Raw genomic sequence first — 23,841 nt, forward strand, 5'->3', positions numbered from 1 at the left:
CTTGAGATCACAATTGGGCTGAATGTGGAACCTGAACTAAAACAAGTCTGACACCTTTGACTCTTAATAACTATGGAAAGTGCAAAAATTATACTAAATTCATACTGAGGGACAAACTAGAACCTTTGGCTTTGGCCTGCGGGTCATATGTTCGCCACTGCTGTAGCTGATCTATGGCAGGTTTGTCCAGGTGTTATATGGGGGTGTGTTCTGCGCCGTACTTTAGTGATCTGCACATCACCGGGTTGGGTTGAGGCGGGTTAAAAGAATGTCAGTTTATTTGCAGGTCAGGTCAGATAATTCCACAAAAAAAAACCTGACTCGCACATCATTACCGGACCTTAAAGTGAAAGTGAAACCTGTAGATGCTTTACTAATTCCTCTAAGCCTCCTGCTTTTGTGCAGCTAATTTTCCTTTTCTCCACATTCGGAAAATTTAATTTGAGGGAGCAGGACATGTGTTTACCCCCCCATCCCCCCAGAACTGGGTCTGGATTGGCCCGATCTCGTGACTAAATCCAATCCGATCTTCTAGAAAATGCCAGATCTGCAGCCGATACCGACCTGTAGATCGGATCAGGACATCACTAGTTAGTATTATTGTTTAAATTCTAATTATCATGAAAACCGGGTTTGATTACCGCACTTTGAAAACACAAGGTACTGCTCATTTCCTGGAGAAGCAGCAGCAGTCCAGGCACACACATAGTAAAAACAGTGTCAATTTAATTCTTAGAGAGTTGAATTTAAGTCACATTTGGTCCCACTCAAAATTAGAGTAAGAAAATTTAACAATGAAATGTGTAAAAATATTTAACACTTTATAGAGGACAAAGTGTTAAATATTTTTACACATTTCATTGCTCATTTTGACACTGAATTGAGTAGAATTAACTCTGGCGCAAAAATTCACACTGTCCATAGAGTAAATTATACTCTAATTTTGAGTGGGACCAAATGTTATCTGAAAGAGAGTTAAATTCAACTTTCTAAAAGTTAAATTGACATTGTTTTTAACTGTGTAGAGGACGATGCACATAATATGGTCAAAGAGGAGAAAATGTGCGTCCATAACGGGAAAATCCTTTAGAGAAACTCTCACTTTTGGGCATTGTTACAAATGGGAATGGAACATCGATGCCACTGGCCAAATACAGACAATAGATGCCAAGCAGTGTGATAAAATGTAATGAAGCATTAACATTTTCGGACTAAAGCCAGGGAGGAAAATAAAGGAGAAAAAAAAAAAAAAACACCTGAAGAAAAATCTGACTAATACTGTGAACTCCTGGTATCATCTGGCTGGACTGTGATTAATAACGACAGTATCAGGGTGTGCTTGAATGTTTTGATTTTTTTATCTTTAAGAAGAGTTCAGAAAAACAAAATAAAGACGAGGGAGTGAAGACAGGCGAGTGAGGACAAACAGGGGAAGGCAGTAGTAAAGCAGTTCACTGTAGCTGATACAACAGCACCACTGTGGCCGCCGTAAAATCCCCATTGTTGAGAATGAATGGCTGCTTTCTTCCATTTGACATATGTGATTAGTAAGCCTATACTAAAAGCTCTTAATAAAAGAAAACAGCCTAAAGGAGCGTTCGTGTGACTATCTTTTATTCCGGAAAAGACGAAAAAAAAACTTGTACCGTTTGATTCCATTATGTTGATCCATGCAACCGCTACTTTTTTCTTAATCGGAAAAATCTTGAATTTAATTTGCCTGTTTTTTTCTTTAAGTGTGTAACTGCATTTCTCAGAACAAATGAAGAGGAGGGTTTTTACACAATTATCCCTGGCTGTGGACATCCTGTGAAGCTGCCTCCTTCAATTACTGTAACTGATGAAAGGCAGGACAGTCAGGATGGATGAGATACTGGCGATCGACAACCAGGATAAAGGTCAGGGACTGTGGTAATTAGGCCTGGATCTGGACTGAACGTCCCCCCCTCGCTGCTAAAGAACCACTGCACCCATCAATACTATAACAGATACAATCAGTATGTGTCTATTACTGCGAGCACTTTAGATTAGTATTATTTGGGAAAGTTTCTGCTCCTGGCTCTGTTTGAATCATGACTATCTACCTCTGGGAATATTATTGCTTTGTATGAGATGTTAGAGAGATGAAATAGATGCGGTTAAGTGTCTTAGTAGAACACGTTTTGTCACATTTGTGCCACTTTTGCCACAAATGAATTTTTCTCTTTATTTTAACCTTTCTTAAGTGATTTATTATAATATTATGCTCCGTATTTGTGCTTTTTTTTGTGATAATCATGTATTTTCCTGTATTTAATTGACTGATCTTGTAGAGGTTCAGAGTAAAGTTGAGACTTATTGCATCAAAAACAGACAAAACTGAAGAAAAAATGACTTTTTCCATAAAATCTCTCATTAACTGAGCGTAAACCAAGTGTTTTCATCCACTGTCATTGATCCAACTCCATGGGTTTTACTAGCGAATCAATGTTGTAGAAGATGACGGTGTTTCCACGGTAACTACGGAGCCTCTGAACATCCAAATGAGTCATATCTGATGACCATGAAATAATGAAAAACTGTATTTTACACCAATTATTTACATGTATTGATAGGATTAGTGGATCAACAAGTATTAAACAGTTCAGATCAGTAGATGGTTTGTGTCACTGGTGGCTTTTTGGGTCTTTATGGGTTAAACTGTTAAGATCTAGCAATGTACAGCCATGGAAAAAATTATTAGACCATCAAAAGTCATCAAAAACAATGGTTATGCAATCAAGTACTAACTCCTGTGTGTATCATGTGACTAAAACAGACAGAAAAGAAAACATGGAATGCCTAAAAGCACTGCAGTGCACTACAATGCCATAGATATTGATGTAAGAACTGAAGTGATTTTGGTTATTATCAAGAAAACATGGAAAATGGATAGATATCAGCTCTGAAATTAAACTCTTATGAGCTATTTTTGTTGTTATCATTATATTTGTCCAAACAAATGTACGTTTAGTTGTACCAGGCATTAAAATGAACAAGAAACTGAAGAAAACAAGGGTGGTCTAATAATTTTTTACGCAATTGTATTTTTGTCCTTTGTAGGGGACAAGAGATTGAAAGCTTTACTTAAAAAAAAAACTCCAAAAAAAATCTGCCCACTACAAAAGATATTCCACTAAAAAAAACAAAATATATATCTGAAAAAACTTCCATTCAAGACAATTAATGTAAAACAGCAAAAACTTTGACTTTCCGGAGTCTTCGGGGGATACTGGATGAACGAAACGTGCATTAAACCACAGGGAAAAAAAAGCTAGCATGTTTATGTAGAACCCCTTATAATGCAAGCTTAAAATCCACCAAAGAAATTCCATTAAAAAAACAAAAATATATACCTGAAAAAATTGTTGCATTATGTTGTTTCCAATCAAGACAATTACCGGTAATGTAAAACAGGAAAAACTTTGACTTTCTTGAGTCTTAGGGGGATACTTGATTAACAAAACTTGCATTAAACTATGGAAAACAAGCTAGCATGTTTATGTAGAACCCCTTATAATGCAAACTCAAAATCCACCATCGAAATTACATTAAAAAAAAAATTTAAAAAAAAAAGAAAACAATGTCTGAAAAAAACTGTTGCATTATGCTACTTCCAATCAAGACAATTAATGTAAAACAGGAAAAACTTTGACTGTCTTGAGTCTTAGGGGGATACTCGATGAACGAAACATACATTAAACTACGGAAAACAAGCTAGCATGTTTATGTAGAACCCATTATAATGCAAGCTCAAAATCCACCAATGAAATTCCATTAAAAAAACAAAAATACATATCTGAATAAACTTCCAATCAAGACAATTAATGTAAAACAGCAAAAACTTTGACTTTCCTGAGTCTTTGAGGGACACTTGATGGACAAAATATGCCTTAAACTCCAGAGCAAAAAAAAAAGCTAGCATGTTTATGTGGAACCCCTTATAATGCAAACTCAAAATCCACCATTGAAATTCCATTTAAAAAAACAAAAATATATATCTGAAAAAAACTTCCAATCAAGACAATTAATGTAAAACAGGAAAAACTTTGACTTTCCTGAGTCTTAGAGGGATACTTGATTAACGAAACTTGCATTAAACTATGGAAAACAAGCTAGCATGTTTATGTAGAACCCCTTATAATGCAAACTCAAAATCCACCATCGAAATTCCATTAAAAAAACAAAAATATATATCTGAAAAAAACTTCCAATCAAGACCATTAATGTAAAACAGCAAAAACTTTGACTTTCTTTAGTCTTAGGGGGATACTCGATGAACGAAACATGCATTAAACTACGGGAAACAAGCTAGCATGTTTATGTAGAACCCATTATAATGCAAACTAAAAATCCACCATCAAAATTCCAGTAAAAAAAAAATATATATATATATATATATATATATATATATATATATATATATATATATATATGAAAAAAACTCCAATCAAGACAATTAATGTAAAACAGCAAAAACTTTGACTTTTCTGAGTCTTAGGGGGATGCTCGATGAACGAAACATGCATTAAACTACGGGAAACAAGCTAGCATGTTTATGTAGAACCCATTATAATGCAAGCTCAAAATCCACCATGGAAACTAGAAATGCATCAAAGTGTTTTCAGAATGCAATATGCAAACTTGTTTCCAATTCATCCCGCAGCATACCCTAATTCGCTGGAATAGGTCTTACCCCTTAGGGAGGGTATTTGCATTGCTCTACTGGCACAATCATACACACTCACTCCATTTCATGGCACAGTAGACAAGCAAACACTGGGACACTGAGACACTGAGTCTGGAGCACGGCGAGCTCGTCCAGAACTGCAGTGTGTTTTCGCTCGTTGAATACCCGTGCCTGCTGCCTAGCATCACTGATCAGCCCTTTGTGTTGTATGGAATGGGCACAGTAGGACGTGACCTGAATGCTGATCACCAGAGCTAACCATCCAGGCTTACAAACCAACAAACCAACCAACCAGAGCTGGCAGAAGGGAATCCTGGCAGCTCTGCAATGCATCCCATGGTGTAATGTCACCAGGGGTACATATGGGCCTGCTTACCGCTCTGATGTCCAACAGAGGCCTTAGGACCCCTGACATGTTCCATAAAGATGTTTGGCACCAACAAACAAGACACTGAAAAACTATTTAATTAGCAAGTGTCAGAATAAATATCTGACTTCACTTAAGACTTGCGATGAATGCTGCAGCTTCTGCTCAGTTTCAAAATTAAACAGATCTAAGTGTCTTCAATCAGTGTCCGAAGCACGTCTAGCAAACCTCTTAAATGTCAAATCCCCGTTTTTAGCCCAAATATAAAACCTTTGTGATGTTTATAGTCGATTCCAGGTGTAAGAGCCAATTACGGGAGCTGCCGGTGCAGAGCAGAGCGGGGTGATATACACTCCGATTATTGTATCCAATAAATCTGTCAGCGAGTGGAGGGCTGTGGCAAGACAGCAAAGAGCTGCGAGGTCACCCCTGTAGGCCTCTCTCTCACACATACACACCACGCTCTTTCACAGGCTCGAACTCTTTGCTTTTTTCCTTTAAAGAGAAACTGTTGCTTTGTATCTGACACTACCTTTATCCAAATCTGACTGCCTCATTGGGAAAGTGTCGTGGGCGGTCAGGCGTAGGAACTCTCTATAGCTGAGGCTCAGACAGTTTAGTTAGTTTACACCTTAAGGGTGAAATTCAAATGGACCTCCTCTATTTCTGCTTTTTAATGTGCAAGCACCTGAAAGAAACCGACAGAAAAAGTAGAAAAGACAGGCAGCTACCGGCATATGAGAATAAATTACCTTAAATAAGCTACAGAAAATAGAGCGATTCGATATATATACAGGGTGTCCGAAAATATTTGACATCATTTCATCACCTTGGCTTAATAATTTGCTTAAAATTTGTTTGCTCTTTTTGGTTAAAAAAGTGGAATTATTTTCATTTGTTCTGCTTTCGGGAATAAACATGCCGTTTACTGCAACAGAAAAGGTGTTCTGTGTATTAAAGTACGCCCACACTGAGTCAAATGTGAATGTGCAACATGAATTTGTTAGAAAGTTTCATAAACAAGCGCCAACAGGAAAGCACATTTGGATGTAGCATTTGTAGAATAAAACATTTTATGTCCAAAATAAATCCTATAAAGTATAATTTCTCCTGATCATGTAGTCACTCCAATATGGACATCTCAAATGATGTCAATTTTTTTGGAACACCCTATATATATACAGTATATATATATTTTTTTTTTTTTGTGTGATCAAATTCTATTTTGTTTTCCAAACTTTGAAAAAGGCAGAACATATTAACAAATACAAAACATAATGACAGACATAAAAATGAGAGAATGAGAAATGAGAGAGACCACAATAGTAAAAAACAGGAACAAAACAAAACAAAACAAAAACTCACAAAGTAACCCCCCCCCGAGCCCTGGGCCCCTCAGAACAACAAGCTACAAGCAAATTAGGTGGCTAGATCTGCTCCTTTAGGACCCGAGTACCCAAGTCCATATCTGAGTACATTTGACCCCCAAAGTCTGCTTAATTTTATAAATGTGAATGCAAATGCTCCGTGCTTGAGTACCGTACCCAAGTCCAGCTGAGAAGGTAGTCCTGGGTATGGACTGCGTGGACTCGGTACATTGCACGGTGCGTTGCAGTGTGAAAGCGATCCGTGCCCTAGACTGGATGTGACCTAATCACCACTCCGACAACGGAAACGACTTAATCACCACGAGACCACAGACGACACTCCTGTTGACTCCTGAAAAAGCCTCGGACCTGCGCAGCATGGGCTGGCCTTATCGACCGAACCATTCAGTGATAAATCAGGGACAACAAAGGTCACTCTTCTTCACTTTGCCTCAAACAGGCTAACAGATAGACAAGTATTGCCGCCATTGTAGACAAATGAACAGAACAGTCGCTCAGTTGGTGATGTAAGGGTTTGTCTTCTGACTTCCACGTTTGCTGGATAGCAACAGAATTCCTTCCATACTGCCACCTACTGTTTCGGCTCTGTAACACCCACTTGTACTCAGGCACGGGCCGTGGTACGTGCTTGTGAACGGAACATCTGCGGGAAAGGTGTGAGCATATCCAAGTACAGTACAGACATGGGTACGCAGTGTGAAAGCGCACTCTGAGGTCTTTACACTGGCTACCTGTTTGTCAGAGGATAGATTTTAAAGTTCTGCTGCTGGTCTATGAAGCTATGAAGGGTTTAGGACCAAAATACACCAGTGACCTCCTGACTCAGTATGAACCCACCAGATCCCTCAGGTCATCTGGATCTAGTCTGTTGTCAGTTCCCAAAGTCAGAACCAGACATGGAGAAACTGCGTTCAGCTTCTATGCTCCACATGTCTGGGACAAACTTCCAGAAAGCCTCAGATCAGCTGAAACACTCAGTTTATTTAAATCCAGGTTAAAGACCCACCTGTTCTCAGCTGCATTTGAATAGAGTTTTTATTCTTTGAAGCTTAAAGTTTTTATCTGTTTTATCTATTTACCTAATTTTGTTTTGATCCGGCTCCTCCCACCATCCAAAGACATGCACTGATAGGTTAATTGGTTAATCTAAATTGCCCATAGGTGTGAATGTGAGAATGATTATTTGTCTCTATATGTTCAGCCCTGCGATGAACTGGCAGCTTGTCCAGGGTGTACCCCGCCTTCACCCCTATGTAGCTGGGATAGGCTCCAAGCGACCCCCGTGACCCTAGTGAGGATAAAGCGGGTTCAGAAAATGAAAGAATGTTTTGATGTTTGTCTGTTTGTTTTTCTTACGCCTATACTTTTTATTGCTTCTGCTGTAATGCTTTTAATGTTTTATGTAAAGCACTTTGAACTGTCTTGTACATGAAATGTGCTATAGAAACTAGAAGCACTCGGAGAGCGCAGACCTCCGCCAAGGCTGATCAGTGGCCCCCCCCACGCCAAGGAGGTTATGTTTTTGCCAGGGTTTGTTTGTTTGTTTGTTTGTTTGTTTGTCTGTCCGTTAGTGTGCAACATAACTCAAAAAGTTATGGACAGATTTTGATGAAATTTTCTGGTCTGCGCCCCCCCCATGGGCCCCCCCACCCCCGATCACCACCAATATTTAATCATTTCTTCCTTATCCCATTTCCAACAAACCCTGAAAATTTCATCAAAATCTGTCCATAACTTTTTGAGTTATGTTGCACACTAACAGACAGACAAACAAACAAACAAACAAACAAACCCTGGCAAAAACATAACCTCCTTGGCGGTGGTAATAAACCTGCCTTGCCTTGCCTTAGCTTCCCCACCACTGAGACCCATAGATCAATCGTGGATTCCCTGACACCAATCACACCAGCAGTGGACAACTCTAGGTTAACGATGTCAAGAAATGTGAGGATCATTGACAGCTTATCGGGGTGTTTCCACCTCATGGCGACTCTTTTCTTAGCTGCAGTGAAGACCAATTCTATACTGATGTATATAAAAATAGAGGCTCAGGCCTCGAACAATGACCCTAGCTGAGAGGACTTAACGTCTAGACCTGAACGTCTCCAAACGGTCGCTGAATTGAAAATTTAATTTCTCGGTATGCCCTTAGACATCTGAGCCAATTTACTACTAAAGTGGAAAATATAACCCAATAGGTTTGATTAAATGAAAGTCGTAGCAACAACAGACAAGAACAAGGTCTTTGTTTTGCGAACTAGTCCTACCTCCATGTTTCCCCTTGGACTGACCCATGTCTAATGCTGCAGTAGTGGCAGCCTCTGTTTGTGGGGAGGGGTGAGGGGGGGGCCACTCCACAGCACTCCTCCTCACAACAGGAGGGCTTTTGTCACGCTCTGACCTTTAAGGCCACATGGTAATAAATTTGTTTGATTTGTTCCTCCTCTCGTGTTTAGAGGGGCTTCTCCTTCACAAGACAAGGCATCAGCGTAGGCGAGGCTTCTCTTCCTGAGCTCGTGGGTGAGTTGCGTGCAAAACCCATCCTTCTTGCACACTGCCGAGGCTGTTTAAGCATTCTGGTTTAAGATTGAAAGGACGTTGACCTATTGAGAGGTTCAGTGATACCCGCACCACACTGATGGGACCAGCAGGACGGAAAAATCCTCCAAGAGCCAGAGCTCAGCTGTCAGAGACGCAACAAATGAGTGTATGGATCACCCGTCCAGCATTCTGCCATCCTTCTCCCCAAACCTTTTTGCATGGAAGGGGCTTTACGAGGCACAGCAGCCCTGAAGGATGAGCCTAAATGATGGCACATCACCACAGAGGCCTCTGTTCGGTAATGTTTATTGCATGGGGGGGCTTAAGTGCAGGAAGAGCCTTTGAAAATGCCAGTGGAGCAGAAAGGAGAAGACATCTTTAGTGCACTCTTTTAGACACCGTCTTATATCTCCACATTCAAACCAGCTGTGTCCTGTCCCAGTTCTCCTCAGAGCTATAAGACTCCTCTGTTTAAATATGAAGATGCTGCCATAGCGGGACAGGACTCTGGGACAGCTCATCTTCCTGCAGGCGCTGTGATTAGAGTCTATTTTCCAAAAGCCCCGTCCAAGTAATTAATTAACACAGAGTAATATGTGGGGGGGAACCAATCGACTAGAGGCCACAGCAGTGCAGGAGAAAGAAAGACACTGAGAGGAATTGATTACTTTGCTCTAATAAACATTTGAAGCAGACTTTTTTTTTTTTTTTTTTTTTTTCTTTCCAGCTTCTGTCTGATCTTTCCCAGGCAGCGGTCAGAACCCGGCATTAAAGCTTATTTGGTAAATTGGGACACACACAGATGCACACATGCAAAGAGTCATTACATAAATGAATGGCAGCGTTCAAGGATGCAGCTCCCAGTGATCTCATTAGATACTATCACACCAGGCCAGTGTTCACGCACTGCTCTGAACTCAGCCTTAGCCTTTTTTTTTTTTTTTTAAGTGTTCCCATTTGGGCTCCACCTCCAGCTCTTAATTGAAGGCACATTGAGAGCCGACTCGCCGCTTGTGGGCATGTAGAAGCTCGGAGGCTCTTAGTATAAGTACAGAAGGAAAGGGTTTTGGTGTTTATGGATCTATACTTTTATTATGTTATTACTTAGCTATATTATACTATAGGGTGTATCAAAAAATATATATATATTTTGGAAAAATACCCCCAGTTCTGCATTTGATAATTACCTCCGCCAAGGAGGTTAAGTGTGTTGGTAAGCGTTGGTTTGTCTGTCTGTCTGTGTGCAAGATAACTCAAAAAGTTACGGACGGATTTGGATGATATATGATATATGTTGATACTCGCACAAGGAACAAATGATTAAATTTTGGTGGTGATCGGGGGTGGGGGGGTGGGGGCACTGATCTGCCTTGGCAGAGGTCTGCGTTTTCCGAGTGCTTCTAGTTTTTGGAATTTTCTTTTATGAATGTTGGTAGGTAGGGGATTGGTGGATATTTGTCCAAATTTACAGACCCAGGTTTTCATGCATGAGTGAGCAGGGGCAAATTACGCAATCCAAGTTAAAAGTGGTTTGCGTGAAGTAGCGGTGGGATTTAAATCCAATCAAAGGTCATGGGAGGGGACAATGGGCGTCCATCTTGTTTTCCACAAAGTTGCCAGGTTACATCATTAACACTTTGGCCACCATGTCAATTTCATTTCTTTACCCATGGCAGCTGTTCCTGCCTTTCAAAGTTAATTTAACTTGTTTAGGCCTGAAAATGTCACTGAGGACAGGACAAGTTAGGGTTAGAGTTAGGGTTAACCCTATGAAAACCACCATGAAACTGACATGGTGGCCGAAGTGTTAATGCTGTAACCTGGCAATTTTGTGGAAAACAAGATAGATGCCCGTTGTCCCCTCCCATGACCTATGGTTGGATTTATGCTGCGTTCCAGGCCGTTTTTTGAGCCCGTGAGTCACGACTTCAAACCACGACTGACGACTTTGTAACGTTTCAGGCAAGTCACGCCAAACTGCCTGAGCGCAAGGAATTGTGGTTGCCACAAGTAAACAAACCAGCATGGTGGACTGTACGTTATGCTCATTTATAGTCATTTCTATCCCAAAGGTGTTTGCTCTTTGCTTATTTGAGGGAAACAGGAGGGAAAAACAGCACATAAGGCAAGAGGAGCTGTTCTACCTTTTATATTATGATATTTGTGTATTTGGATTCATATTTGGTATTAATTTATTCTTGCACTCAAAACTCTAGAGTAGCTGCTGATTATACAGAACATTTGCAGATAAATAATATCAGAGCAATACCTTGTTTTAATAAAAAATTTGCATAAACACCACATCCATGGGGGCCGCCATTGCTACATGACGTCAGAACTCAGAACTGGGAGTACATCAATCTGGTAAGAGTTCATGGGTGGGAAGTCACAGGTTTGACTGCCATTCCAGTGCCTTTTCACCGGTAGAAGGTTGGAAAAACACGAGTTACGGGTGGCCTGGAACGCAGCATTAAATCCCACTGCTACTTTGCGCAAACCAGTTTTAACTTGGACTGCACAATTTGCCCCTGCTCACTCATACATGAAAACCTGGGTCTGTAAAATTTGGACAAATATCCACCAATCCCCTACCTACCGACGTCCATGAAAGAAAATTCCCAAAATTATCAAATACAGAACTGGGGTAATTTTTCAAAATATATGTTTTGTTTTGTTTTTTTGATACACCCTGTACATGTGACCTTTGGACACACTCATAATCTGTATAAAGTTCATACAAGCTTGAGCTCTGCATACAATCTAATCTACATAACACCATGTAACAAGCAAATTGGGTCAAGGCCCTTTTGGAATAAAGCTTCGTCAACCAAGCCATGGACTTATCTGCAATTTACGTAACGTATATGTGTAACAACTCTGAAGAAGCCATTAAAACACCTGTCGCCATATGCAACTTGTCTTCAGATGCCGATATTCTGTCAGAATGTCTGTTTACCCTGTGCATGCCGAATAAATACAATCCACTGGTTTCACATTGTCTTGACATGGTCCGTCATAAGACAACCCTGTTTTTTCTTTCGGTAACTTCTGATACCCGATATTGTTGCTTCATTAACTTTTCTGCACTCTCTGACACTCACTGCCAGCCCGACCCGGCACACAAAAAGCCAATCAGGTTAAGCCGCACAGTGGTAATCTGGTATTTATTTTTATCTTAAATTGGAAACGGAAAACTGGGCTTAAGGGATGGATGGTTGTATGTTATGAAACAAGATGAAAGATCAGCTCTACTGTAGGCTACCATTGGGTAAACAATGTCCCAACATGTGTCTGAAAGAATAAAGGCAAACAGATGAAAATAAAACCTTCTCGACAGAAAAAAAAAAAAAAAAAAAACACGAAGCAACAGGGGGAAGCGAAACCTTATATCGATTCATCTCCCTTGCCTGAAGCTTCCTATTAATGCAGTCAGAGGAACCTAAATATCTCCAGTGTCACTTGCCGTTGCGTGAGACTGAACCGCCTTGTAAACCCATAAACATGTCCAACAGCAACCCAAATAGCCTCTTAAGTGTTTTTAAATGCTTTGTCTTGCACATGGTGTCAATTTGCATTTTTGCGAAGCAGCTCATTTACGCATTTGAAATTTTACAGCCACCAACTCACACCAACCACACCGCCTCCGTAACTAGACCTCGTGCTTTTTACAGACTTGATTTCCCCATTTAGTTTTCCATTTAAAAAGTGTGAAAAAAACTATACTTTTTTTCTTTTTTTTTCTTTTGGTTAGTAAGAAGGTGCTTCTATGAAACTTGGTTCATTTTGGTATTTGTCACTTTTCCAGCTTTTTAGACCCAATAATAAAAGAGAAATTTACGCATATTTCCCCCCAGGATGTACCTAAAGATGGACCTCAGATAAATGCAAAAAAAATTACACTCTTGCTCTGAGCCATCCCAAAATTAATGAATTTTTGATCAAATATTAGGGCCAAAAATAGGACGAAAATTGGGACAGGAAAAGCTACCTAGGTGTCAGTGCACTTTATCTGGGAAACATGGCTGTAAATGGTCTTATATAGCGCTATAAATAAAGACACTGTGTTAAATTTGACGATCCTAGTGGTTTTTCTAATCCAGATATGTGGGTTTTTCATGAATCTCAATCTCATTCCAGGTTTTGTGTGTAACCCATCGTGTCCACTTGCGTTACATACAGAACCTGCCCACTTAAACGCATATAAATCACAAATTATTTTGCAGCAGTGAAACACTGTCTTGCATAATTAGTTCAATTCCCAAAATGTACCTGTGAGAGCATAAAAAGATATTCAAAAAAATAGCAGCGCGTAATTTTCATGTCCTTTTGACCGTGTTACATGCAGATTTTTGTATAAAAATAATTTTAAAATGTGTTTTATCTGAAAAATAGTTTGTCTTTTATCTCAGTAAGTATTTATTTTTTAAATAGACCCAAAGTGCTTCCAAACTTGCTTCATAACATTAGTCTACATCTGGTTTGAATTTTTAGCCCCTCTGTCCTGTTTTTAGGACCAGTTTCACTGAAGCACCCACATGTAAAAATGCACATTTTTGTAGAATCGCGCCTCAAGAAAACTCATATCTCCCACAAGATATGGAATTCATTTAATATCTCATCATCATAACTTACAAAGTGAGACCATACCCCCTTTTTTTTAATAATGTTTGATTATGTATCAGATATACAAAAATGGATGTTGACAAGTATTCAAGTCACTATTACTTATATTGTCTGTCAGTTATTATTGTGTTATTTACTTTCACTGCTGTTTCAAAATTCAGAGGTGATCTTGGAAGGGAGGGGGTTCTGGGGATTTATGCTCAAGGGAAACCCACACAATATTATCAATAGGGGTGTAATGATTACCGGTATAACGATAAACAAATAATAAAAATTGTAGACGGTTAGTATTACTGTTTAAATTCTAATTATCATGATAACCGTGTTTGATTACCGCACTTTTCTGGAGAAAACGCCGATGTAAAGATCTGCTTTTATGCCAAATATTTGAGTATACTTTTAATTTATTACAATTTTAATTTTATATACCTAATATGTGGAACCAATACTCACTTTTAAAGTCTTTGAAAAGGTTTGTTAAGCATCTTTGTGTTATTTATGCAATAAATTATAAAAGTTTTTCAAATCGGATTTTATATTTTTTGTGTGTTTTCTGTCCTTTTATGCTGATATAGCAGGTTAAAGTGAAAAAAAAATAGTAGGCAGATGATATAGATGAAGTTGTGCTGAAAAAAAAGATCCCAAACATGAGTATAGTAAACATTTGTTTATATAGTTGTTATGGAAAAAATATTACTCTACTAATTCGTCTATAATAGAGAAGGATAAGTTCAAACGTTCAGTGTCAAAGAAATCCCTTTATTTGGAGCTCCATAGAAAGAGATACCCCTCAGACAAAAGACTGAGGCGGTCTGAACCCAAAAATACAAATCATCCTGTAGTCTTCTGTCTCCCATGAGAAAATTATGATGTGTGGACAGTGTTTTGGTTAGTGTCAGGAACTTAGAGATAAGACCCCTGTGAGAAATGTTGGTTTGGCCTTCTACTCTGGACACAACACAAAAGAGGTCCAAACTGCTCTATAATACACAGTGACATGAATATATCTGAAATACCTATATGATATATGAAATATATGAATATATATGGATATAAGTAATTTTGCCATTACATACTATATAAAGGCAAAATCAAAAGTACTGAAAAACAGACAAAATAGGCTCAGACCACTAAGGGTTAATATTTGAACGTTTCTGCAACAGAAGGTACATTGTGGTTTTTTTGTTGTCGTCTTTTTTTTTTTTTTTTTCAAAATACAACATGGTTAAATTATTTCAGTGTGTGTATAAGAACTTTTTGAACATTTTGAGCACAATTTCAACAATACCGCAAGAATAATGATAACTGTGATAATTTTGGTCACAATAACCGTGATATGAAATTTTCATATCATTACATCCCTAATTATTAATTCAGAAAAGATGTAATGTGTTAAAATGTAATGTGTTAAAATCTTAATAAAAATATGTAAAAAAAAAAAAAAAAAAAAAAAGAATTGTACCTCCAAACCTTCAAAATCACCCCATTTTACAAAACAGATGGAACAGCGATGATGCAAATCCATGCAGAATAGAATATCGCGTATTCATTTTTCACGCTGATCGCAAATGAGTTTCATTTTTGGAGTCCTGAAATAGTAAAGAATGGAGATTGTTTCTCTATTAACAGTTATGTTTCCTCCTGCGTCTTCATGTCGCTTCTATATTGTTTTGTCAAGTCTGTCAGTGCAGTACAAAAAGACTTTTCCCGGCTAATCTCTTTTTCTGCGTCAATAACATTCAGAGGCAATTTTCTCCACTTCCCATTGTGGGGCTAAATTGAATTCTAAACTAAGATACAGTCGCTACATTCTGCAACAGTCAGCACTATTGGATTTCCTATTTTCCTCCCCAAACACAGGCAACGGTAGGCTTATAATATAAATAAAAATAACACGTTGCAAAATGGATGCAGTGGAGAAATTAACCGTTTTTCATAATAAAGCCTGAAAATGCAGGTGTCGATGTTGACGTATCATTATCTTTGTATTACTGCGGGATGAACTCAACGGAATCAATTGGATAAAGTGAGTAATAATCGATGTGTTTGCTTGAGTCTTCTCTTCTGAGAGCAGGTATCACAAAACAGAAATCTATAGAGTGTCTGTCCTGAGGGGAAGCCCTTTTGTTAAACAGACAGGAGCTTGTTTTCTTGTTCCCATTTGTTCAGCATAAATGATCTGAGTCATGTGACACCACAGGTACTTGGTTTCCATATTCCCACCGGAGGCGGAGAATTTCCTTTGAGATGTATCTATAGTGTAGCGCTGTTAGACGGCATATATGTGTGTGTGTCGGTTTAAAATGTAGTATTTCAGGAACGGTTTGACAAAACGGTGCATAATTTGACAAAAAATATTTCCTTGGACATAAAACAGTCAAAAAATGGGAAAGAATAACAATAACAGATTGTCCGTCCTTTTCAAGTGGCCCCATATTTTATTTTATTTTATTTTATTTCATTTTATTTTAGCAGTATCTGAACTTGAAGTGTTTTTTGTCTTTCGTATATACAGTCACAGAATTATTTTTAAATTTATTTAGAACATGCAAAGAAACAAAATAAAGCAAAATGAAGCAAATTAAAACAAAAATAAAATAATTAAATAAAAAGAATCTATTTTCAAGTACATGCAACTCTGACTTTGCTTGGGTCAAAAAGGAGTAGGAAGAAGAATAAACTTATTTAATCCTAATTTAATTTTAATACTAGTCTTGTTTTCTTCAATTTCTTGATAATTTTAACGCCTGGTACAACTAAAGGTACTTTTGTTTTTCTGTAGTTTAATGCATGTTTCGTTCATCCAGTATCCCCCTAAGACTCAGGGAAGTCAAAGTTTTTGCTGTTTTACATAAAATAATTATCTTAACAGGAAACAACATAATGCGACAGTTTTTTCAGGTATATGTTTTTGTTTTTTTAATGGAATTTCTATGGTGGATTTTGAGTCTGCGTTATAAGGGGTTCTACATAAACATGCTAGCTTTTTTTTTTTTCTTTTCTGTAGTTTAATGCATGTTTCGTTCATCCAGTATCCCTCCAAGACTCACAAATGAACAGAATCTATCTTCAAATATGTGCAACTCTGACTGTTGCTTGGGTCAAACAGGAGTAAGAAGAAGAATAAACTTATTTAATCCTTATTTAATTATAATACCAACCTTGTTTTCTTCAATTTCTTGTTCATTTGAATACCTGGTAGAACTAAAGGTACTTTTTTTCTTTTTGTTTCTGTAGTTTAATGCATGTTTCGTTCATCAAATATTCCTCCAAGACTCAGAAAAGTCGAAGTTTTTGCTGTTTTACATAAAATAATTATCTTGATGGGAAACAACATAATGGCGACAGTTTTTTCAGATGTATATATTTTGCTTTTTTAATGGAATATCCTTTGTAGTGTAGAAGTTTTTCTTTTTTTTTTTTTGGATGTTTGTTTTTTTCAAATAAAGCTGTGAATCTCTTGTCCCCTACAGAGAACAAAAATACAGTCACAGAAAAAAAAAAAAAATTAAATCACCCCTTGTTTTCTTCCATTTCGTGTTCATTTTAATGCCTGGTACAACTAAAGGTACATTTGTTTGGACAAATATAATGATAACAAAAATAGCTCATAGTACTTTATTTTCAGAGCTGATATCTATCCATTTTCCATGTTTTCTTGATAATAACCAAAATCACTTCAGTTCTTACATCAATATCTATGGCATTGTACTGACAAAAACAGTGCTTTTAGGCATTCCATGTTTTCTTTTCTGTCTGTTTTAGTCACACGATACACACAGGAGTTAGGACTTGATTGTATAACTATTGTTTTTGATGGTCTGATAATTTTTTCCGCGACTGTATAGTCTTAGGAGTAAGAGGGTATTTTTCTATCTTTTATATTTGCGTTTGTATTTACTTAGTGTGTCCACTGCAGCCGGATGCTTGAATTTCTCTCGGGATCAATAAAGTATCTCTAACAAAATTTAACCCATAAAGACCCAAACATTCACTGACGACTAAAACCATCTATGGATCTATCCACTAATCCTGTCAAGTATGCAAATAATTAGTGTAAAATGCCCTAACCATGTCTTTAAACTTTTTTTTAAATTGTAAAAAAGTAAAGAAGTAAATTCCACATTAAAATATTTAACTCATAAATACCCAAACATCCACCATTGCACAAAATTTACTTATCTATAATATTTAATACCTGTTGATCCACTAATCCTAACAAGACATGTAAATAATTGGGTGTAAAATACAGTTTGTCGGCTTTTCATGGTCATCAGATATGACTCATTTGGACGTTCAGAGGCTTTGTAGTTACCGTGGAAACACTGTCATCTTCTACAACATTGATTCACCAGTAAAACCCACGGAGTTGGATCAATGACAGTGGATGGAGACACTTCAGTTAATGATATCTTCGTTGAAAAAGTCAGTTTTTCTACAGTTTTCTCTGTTTCTGATATAACAACCCTCAACTTTAATCTGAGTTCATGAACATCTACAAGATCAGTGGATTCAGTGTGAAAAAATGTAAAATTCAGGGTATAATATTATAATGAATGGTGATAAATTATTTAAGAAAGGTTAAATAAAGACAAAAACTAATTTGAGAACTGACACAAAAGTAGCACTGGGTCTTTATGGCTTAAATTAAAGGATTTCAGATGCTTTAAGGCATGTTTTTTCCTTATTTGACTCAAACTCCTTTCACTTTTCACGACAAGAAAACTGCACAAACATAACAGAACGCAAAAGACAGTGGATGCATCTGACTGTACTTGAGGTTCTTGTTCTTGTTCTGCCCTGAAAAAGCTAAATGCACTTTAAAAATACCCTGAAATTTAAGGGAAGTGGATCAACCTCAGAGGTTTTGGTGTAAAATGCAGTAACCATCTCTTTAAACCTCTTTTTAAACTGTAAAGAAGTAAAAAAAAAAAAAAAGTAAATTTTGCATGCAAATATTTAACCCATAAAGACCCAAACATCCACTATTGCACAAATTATTTACTTATCTGTAATATTCAATACCTGTTGATCCACTAATCCTATCTATACACACAAATAATTGGTGTAAAATACAGTTTGTCGTCTTTTCATGGTCATCAGATATGACCCATTTGGACATTCAGAAACTCTGTAGTTACCATGGAAACACCGTCATCTTCTACAACATTGATTCACCAGTAAAATCCATGGAGTTGGATCAATGACAGTGGATGGAAACACTTCAGTTAATGATATCTTTGCTGAAAAAGTCAGTTTTTCTTCAGTTTTCTCTGTTTCCGATATAATAACCCTCAACTTTAATCTGAGTTTATGAACATCTCCATGATCAGTGAATTCAATATGGGAAAATACCTGATTTTCACCGAAAAAATGCAAAATTCAGAGAATAATATTATAATAAATGGTGATAAATTATTTAAGAAAGGTTAAATAAAGACAAATTCATTTGAGAACTGACACAAAAGTAGCACTGGGTCTTTATAAGTTACATTAAATTATTTTGGTGACCAAAAGTGACTCCTTCAGATGCTTTAAGGTATTTTTTTCCCTTATTTGATTCAAAATCCCTTCACTTTTCACGACGAGAAAACTGCACGAACAGAATAGAACAGAACGCAAAAGACAGTGGATGCATCTGACTGTACTTGAGGTTCTTGCTCTTGTTCTGCCCTGAAAAAGCTAAATACACTTTAAAAATACCCTGAAATTTAAGGGAAGTGGATCAACCTCAGAGGTTTTGAAGCTCGTATTTTTTTCATGAGAGGTTATAAAAGTTTGGCTTGACTGTCATCTGATGTTACAGAGAGTAACCGGCAACGAAATGATTGCTGAGTAAAGTGGTTTGGTAATTCCACAAGGAGCAGATAGATATTAGGGAAAGTAGCTACTGAAAGTTTGTACATGGAGTCTGTTCAACCCACTGATACCCCAGGAATTTAGTCGGAGCGTATTAAATGTACTGTGTCGTATACTATAGGCAGAGTGGTGACCCCAACGAGCGAAAAAAAACCTTTTTTCCAAAGCTCCCTTACTGTTTTCCTGTACTGTACTCCTGCTTTGCCGCAGAACAACAAAGGGCCATGTGGTGGAGTGGACTGGCATTAATAAGTGCACATTAGGCTTCAGTTCAACAGGCCTGCAAAGGGAGAACGGCTGCACCAGAAAATGAGCGCCATTCATACGCTAAACCAAAGAAAACTGAGAAACGATTTTATGAGTTGCACAAATTGATCCCATATTTAATTCTATTTTATTTTATTTCATTTTATTTCTGAACTCAGTATCTGAACTTGAAGGGTTTTTATTTTTTGTATATACAGTCGCAGAAAAAAATAAATAAATAAATAAATATATATATATATGTGTGTATATATATATATATGTGTGTATATATATATATATATATATATATATATATATATATATGTGTGTGTATATATATATATGTGTATATATATATATATATATATATATATATATATATATATATATATACATATATATGTATGTATGTATGTATGTATACAGGGTGGGGAAGCAAAATTTACAATATTTTGAGCCAGGGATTGAAAGACAGTGTATGACCAATTAGTTTATTGAAAGTCATGAGAATTTATTTGTCACAAGAAAATTTCCATAATAGAAAATGTTTTTATTCTATGTGTCCTCCTTCTTTCTCAATAACTGCCTTCACACGCTTCCTGAAACTTGCGCAAGTGTTCCTCAAATATTGGGGTGACAACTTCTCCCATTCTTCTTTAATAGTATCTTCCAGACTTTCTCGTAATAGTTTTGCCATTGGCATTCTCTTCTTTCCATTATAAACAGTCTTTATGGACACTCCAACTATTTTGGAAATCTCCTTTGGTGTGACGAGTGCATTCAGCAAATCACACACTCTTTGACGTTTGCTTTCCTGATTACTCATATGGGCAAAAGTTTCTGAAAAGGTATGGATAATAGTGTTAGGTATGATTATGACATCAATATATGTTTGGTTTCAAAACAATTGACGTAGTGCCTGCTGAGAAAAAACATCTAAATATTCATTGTAAATTTTGCTTCCCCACCCTGTATATATATATATATATATATATATATATATATATATATATATATATATATATATATATATATATATATGTATATATATATATATATATATATATATATATATATATATATATATATTCAGGGTGACCCAAAAAAACAGGAATTTTTGAAGTGTGTATTGGCAGACATGAGCAAGTGGCACCACTGCGAGACAGTGACCTTGAGCAAGTAAACACACCCCCATCTTAGTAACCATTGGCGGCTGTGCGAGAATTGTTCGGTAACCGTGTGATCTCAAGATTCGGTAACGTTCCCTGGCCCCCTAAATCGCCAGATTTGTCTGTTTGTGATTTTTTCTTGTGGGGCTATCTCAAGAGTAAAGTGTACACGACTCGACCAAGAACTCTGGATGAGTTAAAACAGAGAATTCAGGATGAAATTCACAGTATCCCAGCTGAGATGTTGCAGCGGTCAATGAGGAATCTCAACAGCAGATTTCAAGAATGCATTCGTACAGGAGGACGCCATCTACAGGAAGTAATATTTTTTTTAAAAATGAAAATTATATCATTGTTTCTTAAATGACATGTTTTAAGGTTTCAATTACTATGAATAAAATATTTTTCTTCCATCACTCTTGGTTTTACTGGATTGTTAAAAAGTTCCCGTTTTTTTGAGTCACCCTGTATTTATTTATTTATTTATTGCAAACATGCAAAGAAACAAAATAAAGCAAAATGAAGCAAATGAACCTCTTTAGCCCTATCGGCCCGCCTGATGGCCTAAAAAATTATATTAATATTCATCTACTATAAAAATATAATAAATCAGGACAATGGTTGTTTTTTTCTACTTTTGCTCAAAGTTTAGATCCTAATGTTAATAAAAGTACATCAAAAGTGTATTTCAGTGCAAACTTTAATGTTCAGACATGATTTTTAATCTTTGTGGGGTGAAATATACGCTATTAAAAATCTCTGACACAAATGTCGGTTATGTTTTTGCCAGGGTTTGTTTGTCTGTCTGTTTGTCTGTCTGTCCGTTAGTGTGCAACATAACTCAAAAAGTTATGGACAGATTTGGATGAAATTTTCAGGGTTTGTTGGAAATGGGATAAGGAAGAAATGATTAAATTTTGGTGGTGATCGGGGGTGGGGGGGCCCACGGGGGCGGGCCACTGATCAGCCTTGGCGGAGGTCTGCGCTCTCCGAGTGCTTCTAGTTTATGCATGTCATCGTCAATCCAGCCGAAAAAAAAACAGGCGAGGATAAAAAATTCTAATTTCTCTTTTAGTTTGTTACAGTTTACTCAGGCATAGTAATAGATACAATATTTTAGACAATGGGAATAGATTCTGTGAGGTCTCTAAATGTCCATAGACACCAAGAACATCCATTTGAACCTTATTATTGTGAAGTAATTCTTCATTTACTTTGGGTATGTCTGTTTAGGCGTTTTTCCCCTGAAAATATGGTCAGGGTTAAACAGGTTAAAACAAAAACAAAATAATTAAATGAACAGAATCTATCTTCAAATATGTGCAACTGACTTTTGCTTGGGTCAAAAAGGAGTAGGAAGAAGAATAAACTTACTTAATCCTTATTTAATTATAATACCAACCTTGTTTTCTTCAAAGTCTTGTTCATTTTAATGCCTGGTACAACTAAAGGTACTTTATTTCTGGTTTTTTTTTTTTTGTTTTTTTTTTCCTGTAGTTCAATGCATGTTTCATCCAGTATCCCCATAAGACTCAGGAAAGTCAAAGTTTTTGCTGTTTTACATAAATTAACTGTCTTGATTGGAAACAACATAATGCAGCAGTTTTTCCAGGTATATAATTTTGTTTTTTTAGTAGAATTTCTATGGTGGATTTTGAGTTTGCATTATAATAGGTTTTACATACACATGCTAGCTTTTGTTTCTGTAGTTTAATGCATGTTTCATTCATCCAGTATCCCTCCAAGACTCAGAAAACTCGACGTTTTTGCTGTTTTACATAAAATAATTATCTTGATGGGAAACAACATAAGGCAACAGTTTTTTCAGATGTATATATTTTGCTTTTTTTAATGGAATATCCTTTGTAGTGGACAGGGTTTTGTTTTGTTTTTTTGTTTTTTTCAAAACTAAGGGAGTACGGCTGCACCAGAAAATAAGCATCATTCATACGCTAAACTGAAGAAAACCCAGGAAATGATTTTATGAGTTGCACAAACTGACATCCTTTCACAATTTAATATGGTTTAAAACAAAACCATAGTCAAAGAAAAATGAGGATTTTCACTCATTTCATACAATGGCCATCCTGTAAAAAGCTCCTGTTAATTAAGTGTCAGGGGTGGTTCCGTCAGTAAAAGCCTTTGACAGAAGGTTCCTAAATGAGTCAGATCGCCAATATAATGAAAGAAAGAAGAAAGAAACCTCTGTGGCATGTGTGTTCGACATCAAAAAGCTCCATGGTACAGATAGAAAAGAAAACTTAATAAGCCTCGTGTAAGAACAGATTTATGGTTGTAAAGCAAAGACAGAAAGACATATATTAAGTTTTAGTATAACATCCGGTCTCCTTCTTTATTTAATTTCATTATTTTTATCCTTTTATCCGATTGAGTATGATAAATATACCTTCACGTTTCATAAAAAAAACAAACAAACAAACAAAAAAAACCTTTTTTTTTTCATGTGCTTTACATGCTGGTGACTACTGGCTGAGGTCTGCTTTGCATTGTTGAGTCTGCAACACAAGCAGGAGGTTTTAAATTTATTTATTTTACTTGTATGTAATTAAGGCAAATACAGCACCACATCTCCCCTGCAAAAAAATCTTAATTAACCCATAAAAACCCAAACAGTCACCGGTGCCTAAAACCATCTACTGATCTAAACTGTTTAATACCTGTCGATCTACTAACCCTACCAATACATGTAAATAATTGGTGTAAAATATAGTTTTTCGTCTTTTTATGGTCATCAGATATGACCCATTTGGATATTAAGAGGCTCTGTAGTTACCATGGAAACACTGTCATCTTCTACAACATTGATTCACCAGTAAAACCCATGGAGTTGGATCAATGACAGTGGATGGAAACATTTGGTTTATGAACAATCAGTGATAGATTTTGTTGAAAAAATTCACATTTTCTTAATTTTTCAAC

At 36.8% G+C, this 23,841-nt stretch overlaps 1 protein-coding gene and 1 long non-coding RNA gene across 2 annotated transcripts in view; one reads left to right on the forward strand and one right to left on the reverse strand.

The window, feature by feature from the left end:
• Positions 1-23,841, reverse strand: part of tmtc2b (transmembrane O-mannosyltransferase targeting cadherins 2b) — a 288,126-nt gene that overhangs the window by 173,399 nt on the left and 90,886 nt on the right. The gene's annotated exons all lie outside the window — the stretch shown is intronic.
• LOC115420921 (uncharacterized) lies at positions 877-22,018 on the forward strand. The gene is made up of 3 exons (XR_003935621.1): positions 877-1,021; positions 17,196-17,203; positions 22,008-22,018. It is a non-coding gene; the product is annotated as an uncharacterized LOC115420921 (long non-coding RNA).

The sequence above is a fragment of the Sphaeramia orbicularis genome, chromosome 6 (genome assembly GCF_902148855.1).
Source record: "Sphaeramia orbicularis chromosome 6, fSphaOr1.1, whole genome shotgun sequence".
Lineage (NCBI taxonomy): Eukaryota > Metazoa > Chordata > Actinopteri > Kurtiformes > Apogonidae > Sphaeramia > Sphaeramia orbicularis.